We start from the raw sequence: 14254 nt of genomic DNA, 5'->3' as shown, positions 1-14254 counted from the left end.
GAAATCCACTTTTGCATCACTGGATTGTGAAGCATGCAAAATCGGTTGATTTTAGCCTCTAGATCTTCCGTCATCTTCTTCTCAACACCGAGATTGCACATGACAATCCCAGATATGCGCTCATCATCTATGGTTCGCCATAGCGTGTCCCGGGCTTTATCAAATCCGTCTAGCCACTCTCCAATGTACACTAGGGACTCTGATACCAACCAACCTTCTGCCATGCTACCCTCCGGACGTGCCTTTTGACGCACATATCCCTTAAGCGTTTTCATGAAACGTTCTAAGAAGAACATCCATCTGGAATGAACTGTGCCAGCTATTTCCACCTCATCAACTATGTGAACAAGAAGATGCACCTGAATGGTTAGCATGGTAGTAGGAAAATGTTTCTCAAACATGCACACAAGCTCCGCAGCATTTAGTTTGGTGAATGGTATGGAGTCTACGTTGATCTCCTTTTGTGAGATCCATTGCACCAGCTTTGCAAGTTTGTAGATTGTGTTACGGATGTCGAGAGACAAACATCCCTCAATGGCAACCGGTAAAATAAACTGTAAAGTATGTGCAGCAATGATATTAAAGTCCACATTTTATGCAATGATATTAAAGTCCACTATGAACGTACTTGACACATTTTATGCCAATCGTGTGACTTCAAACCGGTAAGCTTTCCTTCTTTAGTAAAACACGTTCGGAGCGAGTGCATTACGCCAGTGGGGGTCCGCAAAGATCGAATGGTCTCTTTTACTTTGCGTTCTTGGGCTCCTGTGAAAATCCATGGTGCTTTAGGGAGTTTTATCGATCCATCAGACGCTGTTTGCGGCCAATATTGCTCCATACGATCCACATTTCTAAGGTCAACTCTGGCTCCCAAAGTATCTTTCTTGCCGGTCAGATGGTCCCATAGTAGATTACCCACATTCTTGAATATGTGCATTGGATCGAGCAAGTGATTGATCATGAGTCGGGGCCAGTATGGTAACTCGTACCATAGAGATAGTCTCTTCATCCCTGGAGGCAATCCGTCATCGCACATCTCCTTCTGCTCTAACCATGCTTGTGCAGACATCCTTGGTGGCTCTCTTCCCAAAAATCAGTCGCGTAACACATGATTCTCTGGAAGATACGCTTGATGACCTTCGTAGATTTGCTTCTTCAGTGAGGGCGCCCTACGTGCATTCAGTCTAGGTCCACATGTGACACATGCTCTGTATCCGCTTGTTTGAAGCATTATCATGTATACATATGATAATAGATCAACTATGGAAAAAAAAAAGATTTACAGTGTCTGAGTGAGGAGTGTCAATAGATCACTTGAGCATTCTGTTAGCCCGGGATAGTCATGCATGGTCAACATTAGAATGCCTCTGATCAAAGCATTCCGTCGTCCTGTGTGCCGGCTCATATCCACCACCTCTATGCCAATCCACAATTGTTGTAGCTCTTCCAATAGTGGATGAAGATACACATCCATATTCTCCACTTTATATCGTCCTGGCACAATCAAGCTTAGCCATAGGTGCCCCTTCTTCGTAGTCAACCACGGGGGAATGTTGTAGTTGACGATGACAACGGGCCATACACTGTAAGATGTGGATCTTTGACCAAATAGATTTACGCCATCCATAGCCAAGCCTAAGCGCAAATTTCGAGCTTCCCTGGCAAAATCCGACCATGTTCCATCTATATGTTTCCAGGCTACGCAATCTGCAGGAATTCGTAGCACACCATCCGAAGATTTATTCTCCTCATGCCATGATGCTAGGGCGGCCATGGACTTACATTCGAAGAAATGCTTGATGCGAGGAAGCAGAGGAAAATGTCGCAAAACCTTTTGTGGAATCTTTGTCCTGTGGAGATCTACTCGATATCTTTCGGAATCACATTTCGGACACTTCTCCATGCCTATGTATTCCCCTCTGAAAAGAATGCAGTCATTAGGACAAGCGTGGATAGAATTGTAATCCATTCCCAAGTTTCGCAAAATCTTTCTTGCTTCATCTCGGGAATCTGGCATCACATTGTCAGCTGGTAGTATGTGCTCTTTAAGCAATCTACACAACATAAAAATACGATACAGTCGTGTAAAAATCTATCAGATCATTATACATTTAGAGTTTTATTAAAGTAAACTAATTATAATAGATCACCTGAAAAGCGTTGTGACGCTAGTGTCACTCCATCCAAACTTTGCCTGCATGTTGAGAAGAACCAGGAGTGCTTTCAATCTAGACATACATGCTCCATTATACAATGGCGTATCGGCTTCACTTTTCATATCATCATAGATAAGCCTTTCTGAATCCATGATCGTCTCGATCATTTCATCAATCTCGGGCTCAAACATTGCCTCGTTGGGAATGTGCTCTACATGATCATCCCCCGAGCTGTCAGAGGCTACATCTTGTGGCCTCACATATGCTGCTTGACCAAAGCGCCTGCGAACACGTCTATTGGGTTGCAAGATTGCTGCTTGTTGGCCAACGTCAGAGTCCGACGAGTTATAATTAGCAACAACTCGATCTATAATAGATGGATCGAACTCGCCAAATTCGCGAACGTGCTACAAAGAAACACGTCTTGTCCGTCGCACAGCATGCTTGCATTGATTACAAGGACATAAGACCCTCGTTGAGAGATAGGTGTTTCGGTTGGACGGTCCCACATCCTCGTCACTACTCATAATGAGGATAAAAATCTTATAACCTGGACAACAAATTTAATATTCTATTGGAATTCTTCGTCTTATCTCTCTCTCTCTCTCTCTCTCTCTCTCTCTCTCTCTCTCTCTCTCTCTCTCTCTCTCTCTACCTCACATTCTCTAGTCATGTCCAATCCCCGCACACCTCGGTCTAGAGGTGCACGGAGATCAGAACCACCGGGTTATAATCTCGTCTTTATTGGTCAATACCTATATTTGTGGGTACAAGAAATCTACAGACCCACGTCTACATGATACTGCATGTAGTGGACAAAACCCCTTTGCCTCTTCTTTAGCTGTAGCACTTCACAGCATCTTAACATCTTTTCACAGTAGATCTTTTCACTGTTCGTCTAACTCTAAATCCTAAACCGTAAGTAATTCTTGCGTGGACTCAATCTAACGTAAATAAGCGTAAATTTAAATAAACGTAAATCTAACTAAAAATAAACCTAAATCTAATTTAACGTAAGTCTACATCTAACCTATTCTTTAACGTCTTTTGGGATAGTTTCCTACGACGTTAAAACTCTCTTCTTCTTGTGTGTGTGTGTGTGTGTGTGTGGGTAAACCTAAATAAACCTAAGTCTAATCTAATATAACATAAATCTAAATCTAACGTAAATTATGTTATATTAAGAACAAAGAACTAAACTAACAGTGATTATAAGAACCTTAAAACTGATTTAACACATAATTTTTCACATAACTCGGCAAGAGTTGGCATTCTCATCACTAAAGATGTGAGAGTTAACTTCCGGCGGTGACGCTGCCTCATCTCCATCCACATCTGACGACAGCAATTGGCCCTTTGGACCGTTCTTGCTCTTGTTACTAACTTTGAAGTTGCTGTTGAATGACTAGAGGTTGTCTAGATGGTCATTGTCGGGGATGTAGTGACTCTTGCCGCCCTGAAGATCCACCTTCTTCCCTATCTTCTGAAGACATTTCACCAGTACTTTTGGATCGACGGACCCACCATGAGTGAAGGCAGCAATACCCTATATTCCATTGAGGGCTTTCTTCACCCGCTTCATGCAGGCATCGCAGTCTATGGAGACCTAAATCTAATCTAATATAACGAAAATCTAAATCTAGCGTAAATAAACGTAAATCTAACTAAAAATAAACCTAAATCTAATCTAATTTAACTTAAATAAACCTAAATCTAATTTAACATAAATCTACATCTAACCTAATCTTTAACGTCTTTTAGGATAGGTTCCTATGACGTTATAACTCTCTTCTTCTTGTGTGTGTGCGCGTGTGTGGATGTGTGTGCCAATAAAAAGAGATAAATGGTATAACCTTTCTATCACCCATGCCAAGTATGATAGATTGGTTATGCCATTTCCCTCTTGAATAATAGGTCTTGAGTTCAACTCCTCGTCGGCTAGATCTTTAGGTCTTTTAATTTTAATTAGTTTCCTACGACGTTAAATTAGTTTCTCTCTCTTTCTCTCTCAATGTGTGTGCGTTTTTTTGTTTATGCATGTTTTCTCTCTCTTTTCCTCTCTCAATGTGTGCGTTTTTTGTTTATGCATGTTCTCTCTCTCTTTTCCTCTCTCAATGTGTGCGTTTTTTGTTTATGCATGCTCTCTCTCTCTTTTCCTCTCTCAATGTGTGTGTGCATTCTTTGTTTATGTATGTGTGTGCGTTTTTGTTTATGTTTGTACTCTCTCTCTCTCTCTCTCTCTCTCTCTCTCTCTCTAAAACACTATGTGTGTGTGTGTGTATGTATGTGTGAGAGAGAGAGAGAGAGGGAGAGAGAAAGAGGGGAAGGGAACATGAGAGTGAGGAGAGGGAAGGAGCATACCTGGCTCTCCTTCCTCTCCTCGTGTGTGTGTGGAGAAGAAAGAGAGAGAGAGAGAGAGAGAGAGAGAGAAAGAGAGAGAGGGAGAGCGTTACCTACTCCTTGCTTGAGGGCGCCGAAAAACTCAGATCTAAGATCTGAGTTTTTGGGCGCTCTCTGTTATTTTTTTAGCGACGCCGAGAATTTTTTTTTTGAGCGTCGCTGTGTGAGCGTCGCTAATATGAATAGCCTCTTGTAGTGCCATCCCTACACATGTTATAAGTGGTCGAGGCTTAGTGACAACTAAGCCTCGCGTGACCACCACCTAAGCAGGAACTCTAGGTGTAACAAGGAACTTGTGGTTAGTGTCCTTGAAAGACTAAGCACCAAAAGCAACAATACATGTAAAATCATCACATGCAAAGCCATCTCCATGTATACTTGGTTGGTAAAACAGACCAACAAGGAAGTCATCTAGTTGCCAAGTCTCTTGATCATTCTCTATGACTCTTATGTAAAATTTTATGTGGGGTTCCATGGTGGCTCCCGACAAGGCGTAGTGGGCGGTGTGGTGTGTTACATCACCATGCATGCATATCCTTATTCCTCAAAGGTAAATTTAAAAGTACGTGATGCAATGGGAAGAGTGCTTGAAAACAAAAGGTACACTCACACTTACACGTTACCATAGTATGCATTTAAAGAAGAAAATTCAATTTGTTGGATCCCCATTATTAATTATATAAGCAAGAGTTTCTACGCGTCTACTTTTAAAATTGATTTAGTGATAGGTGTGTGTGTGTGTGTGAGAGAGAGAGAGAGAGAGAGAGATATAGATGCTCATGATATTTTGAGGGAAGAAGAAAATATTGGGTCTCTAAGCTAGAAAAAAAAAATCCTTGATAGAAACAAGTGATAAAATCACGAGGTCCACAATTGATTAAACATACCTACAACAAATCAACTACAAATTTTTGTTGTGTCTAACGATGATGCTGAACTTCCAAAATAAAGAGAGTATCATAATCACATTCTCTTTATATAAACTAATGTTTGACAAAATAAAAAATTAAACTAAAGAGCAAGGTGGGGAGAGAGTGAGATGCCATGCGCTATCACACGAACAAGAAGAGAGTTTTTTTTTTTGTTGTTTCACGCATCAAGCAAAGGTCTAGTGAGAGGCAGATTATACGTGATTGCTTACCAAAGCATGGTGTGTTGCGTATCATCACTCCATCACTGACGTACAAGAGGGCAGGGGAAGCTAGAGGAGGGTGTTTGTGGGAGGTACAGGGTAGAGAGGGCCACACGAGGATCATCCATTGTGTTGCAGACACAATAAGAGGGCGAGGCATTTGGGTTTGCGAGATAGCGGTGTGCATAGGTGGACATGGAGCCATATAGGAATAGATTCCGATGCCTTTTGCTTCTAGTTGAGAAATTCCAATTGCTTTGAAATCGAATCTATCAAATTAGTATATGTGGTGCAAAAGCTAGTAGCAAGTAGTAGGTAGTGCCAACGTTTGAATTAAGGCGAATGTTTTTGACGTGCTTCATTAAGGGGCATAATCTGCTTTGATATTGAAGTTTGAATCGAAAGCTTTGAAGAGAAAAAAAAGGGAGAGATGACATGCACGTGGAGGGGAGAGAGAGGGAGAGAGAGACAGAGAGATGCCCCGAGTATGTGTCACTGATTTTGTGAGGGAAGTTTAATGACATGGTAGATCCTAGAGGTATAGGTGGCATTGAGTTGCTCAAGGACCAAGGAGCCTTCTGTGATGATTTTGGAGGACCGGCATGTGCTCTCTCTCTCTCTCTCTCTCTCTCTGACAAGTGTGTATCTCGTCCGTCTTGCTTGGCGGTGATCGGTCCCTTCCGTTATAACTTATACTTGTGGGTTGTGTGTAAAAAGCCCTTGCACGTTGGGGAGGATCCTGAAGCTGTGCTGAGATAGGTTCAAACTCAGATGGATACAAAGATGTTGAACTCCAGCACGGTTGTTTGTATCAGTCACGTGTAAAATGCCACTGAGATTCAGAAACGCTACCTCACAACAGCGGAGTCCCTACAGTTGGGGCAAGGGAGGTCTTGGTTGGCAAAGCTAGGGGATGGCACAGAGAGGGGTGTAGGCAGAGGATAAAAGAGGAGAGATGCACATGGAGGAGAAGCAGAAGAAGAAGAGAATTTTAACGTAGTAGGAAACTATGTGTGTGTGTGTGAGAGAGAGAGAGAGAGAGAGAGAGAGAGAGAGAGGTTTTCCCGTCTCATTTGACCGCGCTTGATGGAATCATCTCATTTGCGAGCCCTGCCTCACGACAGTATGTGCCATGTGGCACTGCTTCGTCTATGCATGTCTGGCCTAGTTTGTGCCGTGCGCAGTAAAGCTTTACATCAACAAAAGCTAGCACATAGGAGTTTTCAATAAAATAAGATATGTCGTTAATTTTTTCAAAAGAGGGGAGCTCTCAAGCAGCTCCAAAACCTATCACATTACTGCAAACTGTCTATGAGCGACTGGAAGCTTTGGGTATGTTGTCTATGGGCACGAACAACCATTGGCGAGTTGGCGGTTTGATTATGTTGTGAAAGATGCACGTAGACAGTGAGATTTTGTCTAGCGAGCTATGAATTCATTGATGTGCTGCAATGGAGTGACTGAAATCCATGGGAATCCTTGGAAGAGGCGCCATAGCGCATAGGAGTAGGGTCGTCTACAAACACAAGAGGCAGAGTGAGAGGGGGAGACCCTTCATGCATACAGACATAGATGGAAAGAACATGAGGCGTACAATGGACTATCAAAGAGAAAAGAGGGTTGCTACCCTACCCGCACAAACGAGCACAAAGGGCACAAATGATGCCATTGACAGGTGATGCTTGTCCTACTGTGGTGCGCCCTTGGCTGCCCTGTTAATAGCTGCAACCTGTAGTGCAGATGCGAGTGAAGGGGAGGGTGTGCACACCTTTTCTCTGCTTCATACTAATGTGCAGAGTTTTTCTTGAAGTGGGTGCAAGCAAGAAATTGTAGGTCAATGTGCAACACAGAAGCGCAAATGCACCACGGAGCGCCCACTTCAGTATCAAGTAAAGCTACATGCCATTTCAGGTGGCCAAAAATCTCTATGAGCAGTGGGCAGCAGCTGGTTCTACAGGACATCCATCCATAGTACAATGGGGAAGAGGTGTGCATATTAATGCAAGGTGAAACTGCAAGGATAACAAAGCCAAATTTATGGAGAAATCTGTAGAGGCTATACATTTATGTCCTAGCAATGTAAGAAATGAGATGAAAGGGAGTCACCAATGCACTTACAAGAAGCCTTGGAGGTGGAGAGAGAGGGCGGATCTCTCTCTCTCTCTCTCTCTCTCTCTCTCTCACACACACATTTATGGGGTACACAGATGCAAAGGGAACGTCTTTCTCTGGTGATGCATTATCCTTGAAGGCATGTGGCCTTGAGCAAGATGCTGACCTTGGTGAGAGATTTTAGGGCTTCAGCATTGCCTGAAGAAAGGTATCGTGCTTTGGCGGTGCTTTGATCTACAAGCCAAATTGAGGGTTTGGGTTGGAAGGTGGGGGTGGGGGGTAGGAATATGACAGGAGGATGCGAGGAGGGTAGAAGGCGAAGAGCCTCGAGGTCGACTTGACAAGAGGAAGAGAGTCGACGAACTCATTTTCTTTTTCTAACGCCCATTAAGCAGTAAGGGATACCCAGATGCTTTAATTTAATTGCGGACTCCATCGCTGCATTTGACAAGCTGATCAAGGGGGTGCCAAATTGCTAAATAGAAAGCCACCCAAGCTCCATGCCCACCGCCCCCAACTAGCCAGGGACTCAATGCCCTGAGCACCTCGCCTCCCTAAAAATGGCCTACCTGCCCTCACCACCGATCAGGGCCTCTGCCCACCTCCAAGCGGCCCTGAGCTGCACATGCTCTCTATGATCCGGCATCCTCACGTGCAACATGTTGTGTGGAGCACCACCATGAGCTCTCCTCCTACCATTTTTCCTGCACCACCTTATCGTCGAGCCACTAGTTGTGTGAGCATGTTAGGTTGCGATGTATAGTGAGCAAATGATGGTAGCATGCGATATTTTGGGAGTGCAAAATATAGAGACAAACGAGTGGCTATCATAAGGAGAAGGGATGGTGCAAGAGGTCGGTGGACGAACACTGCAAACGACACCGGCCAGCCTCGTCTATATGTAACACGGGGTCCAACTCAAGGTATCAAAGGTGGGAGTGAAAAGTAGGATCAAGATTCAATGAAGACCGTGGATTTTTTCGGCGCCATGCAATTGTAATCTCGACACAAAAAGTGATCTCGGCACAGTCATAACTTTCGGCAGCATGGCACGATGCCTTTTATTTGTGCATTGAAGTCGAGCTTAAAGTAGATTCTTTCATTTATGACTCTTGCAAGTATGCTCCGCATTCACTCATCTTACTTTAAAGAGTCTAACTTTCGACTCACATCAAAGTAATGCAGAAACCCACATTGTATGTAATCTTGGCACACTGTGTGTAATCTTGGCACACACACACAGTAACATTCACACTCACGGACGCAAAGAAGTGTGCTTTTTTATCCAATCACCCTCAATCATGAACGGAGAGAGAGAGAGAGAGAGAGAGAGAGAGAGAGAGAGAGAGAGAATCCATGCACATGTAAAAAGTGGTTGTCTCTCCACGACCACCTTTCTCCAAAAATCTTTATAGCTATGATACCACTGAAGAAGTTAGGGGACCAAGAATGATATTCTCCACCCCTTGTATCTTCTTATAAGCATCCTAACCTATTTTTATGAACTCCTAAGCCATTCTTAGCCAGTCGTGCCTAGGGACAGTGCCCCCCCTTGGTCCTACCCTTGTTCTGACACCTTGCTAATTATAAAGCCTTGAGCACCATCTTAGTAAGATTAAGAGGACACATCTTTGTCAAGTGGTCTACCTTGAATTTTGATTGCAATTTGAAGCAAGTAGACCAACCATAAAAATCCATAGAATTGCTCTCCCATATTAGGGATCTCTAAGCAATGCAAGAGTCCAACCCACCTTATGAAACTTTGCCTTCGTTGCTCGACACTTTCAAAAACACATATTCTAATGCAAAACTTGCCTATAGAATTGGCGTGCATGTCTTCTAGTACCAAATGACCTACACTTGGGCTATTGTGACTCAAAAAGAATCTAGCACTTAGTCTATGTACGAGAGTCCACATACTCTCCCCTTGTGAAGCAAGTACCCATCTTTGATAGAAAAAAACTCATAACTGCAATTCATCACTCAATAAAGTGGAACTACATGTGGAGTCATCTATAACACTCTCTCTAGTGTAAGAGAGATCTTACATTCTTACATGAATATGCACCTTATCATATGACTAATCATGCTCACAAGTCTCGCAAAGATATGTCAAAATTGACTCATAATCTCTGTAAAAAAGAGCATGGATTTCTAGCATGCAACTTAACGCATCAGCTACAACCTTGTACCATCCCTTTCACTACCATTGTCCATAGTTATATTCTTGTAGGTTTGATGTCAATCTAGCCTTGCAACCCTTGAAATCAATCTGAGTAGTGAACTACTTAGTACTCTCAGGGTGAAACGCTATCTCAACTTTGCAACACACAAATAATAGTAGCTATGGCATAATTCTCGTTCATAACTAAATTAGTTTTGAAATGTCAAAACCGATCTTTGCTTCATGTTTGATTGTTTTTTAGAAGTATAGGACTTTGATTGTTGTGGCTTTCTTCTAGCTTGACTAGACTATCTTCTTTCTTGATTTGTGCTTTCATGGTGCGATGTCTATCCTTGGCATCTCTACATAGCATATAGGGTTGTGTCTTGTCACCTTTGGTCTTCATGGTAGCTTTGCTCCTACAAGTGTTGAGAACCAATCCATCCCACGTGCTTGTTTGTTCATCTACCTTGGATCTTCAAGCCAACTACGTCATTGACTCCGATATAATTGCTTGGGGCAAGCGCTTTCTTGGTCTTATATACACACGAGGATGCACATATGGATAGAATGAGTCAAGAATGCAGTAATAAAGCATAGGAACACTCACATCATGCACTGACTAAACCATGCAAATCCTTGTATATTAATATTTAATCAATTTTTACCCTAAGCCCTTGAAAGTGTTATAAGATTTTATGGTACCTTAAATAGGTTTCTATTGCCAACTTAGTATTAGTGTGCTCCCCTAGTATTGATGAGAGGGCTTATTTCATGAGAAATTATGACACAGTTACAAGGATATGTTCCTTACGATGTCACTTATTATCATGAGCACGACACAATGCCTTTATCAATGCACATACCCCTTTGTTGAATGCACCATCCTTTATCTTCATACTCTCAAATAGAAATCAACTAAAGCAATTGCAAATGTCATTAGTCCTATGTAGGTATTGCACAAGTCTAGCAACTCTGTTAAATATTCACATAAGGAGTTTTCAAAGGAGCTTGAGCCTGCTCAAGCATTATTTGGCCTACCTTTGAAAGAATTTAGATAAGTAATTGCCATGGAATAACAATTTTATACTTCATTTCTTTTGTTGCTATTAGTTGTACTTATGTTGTCGATTGGACATGTTTCCTTTAAAGGGTTTTTGTTTTGGACATCGTAATAATACAAAAAAAATATCTTACCAAAGTCCCTTAAAGGCATACAAGTGACTTTTTGCTAGCAAGGCTAATGTTATTGTACCTTTCTTGTTAGATGTCCTTTTAAGGAGGCCATTGCTTCTTATCTAGTCGCAATGTGGTCCATCATGTTGCTCCAAGGTTTACTTCACCATACTTAGCTAATAAATTGATAGATACTAAAGTGGAAAGGTCAAAATCTCTTTGATTGTGGGGAGATTGTTAGTTCAATAATTGCCATAAGTTAAAGAGATTTGCAAGATAGGATTCTTGATCATGTGCATGATAATGTGTATATTCCTAGAAAGAAACCATACAAACACCACTAACGTGATTCATTTATTTAGTCACTGTACGTGGCAAAGAGTTTGCTTCAATCAAATTAGAGAGCGATTTGAAGATGTATTTGGTATCTAAGTGCACTCCAACGCAACCTACACAACGACAAAGGCAGCATAGTAGAGGCATAACTTACTCAAAAAGGAATGCACAAGTGCTGTGCAAGGTGTTGGGTTCAACCTCTCACCTCAAACCCATTGCATTAAAAAGACGTTACAAAGCAAACAATGGTTCAAGGTGTGGTGTTGATAAACATATATACATATCTGATTTTGTGCTTTCCACTGCTCACATATGGCATGCTGATGAAAATCACTTATTTACTAAATAAGCCTTATTGGTGACCAGTTATGCAGCTTTCAGAACAAGGCCTGGTCCAAAATTTGGTTAAGGAATGCAGCCTTTGGTGCAATCCTCTGTATATCAGGTGTAGTATGGAATGCTGATTTTCTCCAACTCTGGGCACCACAAAAGCCAGAGCCTACGGTGCTATCCCGGCTTCGTGAAAGAGGTGTCGTTTCCATGAGACATGTTGCTCAAGCAATGCTATACGTATTGATTCCACAGCGTCATGAAGCTACCACATTCCTCACTTCCTGAAGGGATGCTATACATACATCCCTTGGGCAGCATCAAAGAGATGCTATTTCCTTTTCTTCCCAAGCAATGGTGCACAATGCACGATTAGCAAACGGCATGTGCTGTGACATACAAATTCTAGGGAGCCAAGGTGATTGAATAGTACAAGAGCTCATTCTAGATGTTCGCAACCCCCGGTAACCACCAATGGCCGCAATCTTGCTGCCGCACATTCAGTTGTTGAGGATGCCAATAGACACTCAGATGTGCATCCTTTCTGTATGCGGAGAGCTTCATAACGTCGAGCACATGAACATGTACTTTTATCATTCCCAAGACTTCTTCTAGAGCTCGCATCTCATTTGGATATGTGGGCAGATCAGACTTGTCGTTTGCTGGCTCTGTCTTGTCTTCACAATGCCCGCCCGAATTCCATCGCCCTCCCCTGCAAGCAGGAAAGAAGATTAAGCCATCTTGAATAGAAATGATTAAGATGGCTTTGCACCTATCAGAAGTCACACTGCAAAATAGCTAGTGCAATCCCTGTCCTTTACCTGAAATGCTACGGAGAGTACGTCCGAAAAAAGACACCCGTTTCATGTGGATCTACATGCCTATCGACCCATTGAGCCCATGTACAGAGAGCTCGTTTGTAAGCAATCATCACGTCAAGCTGGGCGTGGACCTTGTCACCTCCTTGAAAACGATTCTCTCTATTTTGCAAAAACTCAATTCAGTTCAGAAACCTTCACAATGCCATTCTCTCTCAAAAACACCCACGATGCCCTCACAAAAAGATGAGCACCCCATTCTCTAACACAACAGCTCGCTGGAGATTGTGTCAATAATGTAATCTCGGCAGTATGCGCAGTAAACTCAGCACATCAGAGACCACATAGCTGCTCAAACACCTGCATGCTGCGCATTGTACATGCTATAACATCCCTGCAATGTTGAAATCGGACATGTCTGTGCAGTAAACTAAGCACATCAGAGAATCAATAACTGCTCGAACACCTCCCCGTGATGCTCTGTACGTGCTATAAAACCCCTACCTTGCGCAGTAATCTCGACACAGATAACCTGTCTGCGAAGTAATCTCAACACAGATAACCCGCCTGCGCAGTAATCTCGACACAGATAACCAGAGAAAAGCCCTAAACCTGCATGACTGTGTGTGAGTTGAGGCAAGATCTTTGCCTTGCTGAAAACTGACATGCCAAAAAGTGATCGAAGCAGGCAAACGCAGACAAGCTCACCATGTCAATGCTGAAAGCTTGATGGGAGGCTGAGCATACTTCCTAAACCTGCTTTAGTATGCGAAACCAGCCCCTGGGCGCCATTGCAATTGTGTGGCCTCCCCTTGTGATTGACTCTGAAGGTGCTATCTCTGCGCAGTAATCTCGACACAGCTCGAACACCTGTAGAGACTGTGTGTAATTTGCTAGTGCCGCGCAAGGGCCAGTTGGAGTCAAGGCGCGCTCTGGCACACATAGGTCTCTTGCAGCTGCGCCACTTTCTCTCCTTGCACAGGTTAGTCCTTGCCTCGCGTCGCTTTCGCTAGTACAGGCCTTTTTCGGCGTAAATAATTAACCTGCACAGAGCCTTCCCTTTTCGCCTGCACCCAATATTTGGTAGGCCTTAAAAAAATCAACGACTGATTTCACTCCCACCTTTGATCCCTTGAGTTGGACCCCGTGTTACATATAGACGAGGACTAGCCAGTGCACCTGGTCGCTTGCCATATCCCTCGCTGTACAGTGCTGCAGTGTTTTGTCTCTCGTGGTTTGCCCGCACCATTTGGCCTGGTTGCGTTGTGCGCTATCCTACTATTCACCAGGTTACTAGCAGGTAGCATAGAGAGAGGATATTTCCATCATAGCTCGTTTGACTAAGGTCACGTCACCTGGGAAAATGAAATAGTTTGGAAGCATCCCCTCAAAAGTCATGAGATTGGATTTGATCTCTGATCACCATGGGTGAGGAAGAGCTGCCGCCTTGCTCACGAAGCTTCTCCGTTTTCACGACCGTGTTACCAAGTAGTTGACCTATGATTACTTGGTAATGATGATCATTGACGATAACCGGGAAATGGGGCAGGACTCCGCCGGAGAGCTGCAAGGCAGCTTCATGCGACAAGGTCCATATTGTTCTATCCTAGTGTTTGCCTCGTGTGTG

This window comes from Adiantum capillus-veneris, chromosome 3, assembly GCF_014529385.1.
Source record: "Adiantum capillus-veneris isolate H3 chromosome 3, ASM1452938v2, whole genome shotgun sequence".
In the NCBI taxonomy this organism is placed as follows: Eukaryota; Viridiplantae; Streptophyta; class Polypodiopsida; order Polypodiales; family Pteridaceae; genus Adiantum; species Adiantum capillus-veneris.
The sequence above is the reverse complement of the archived record's forward strand: the minus strand, read 5'-3'. Positions refer to the sequence as shown.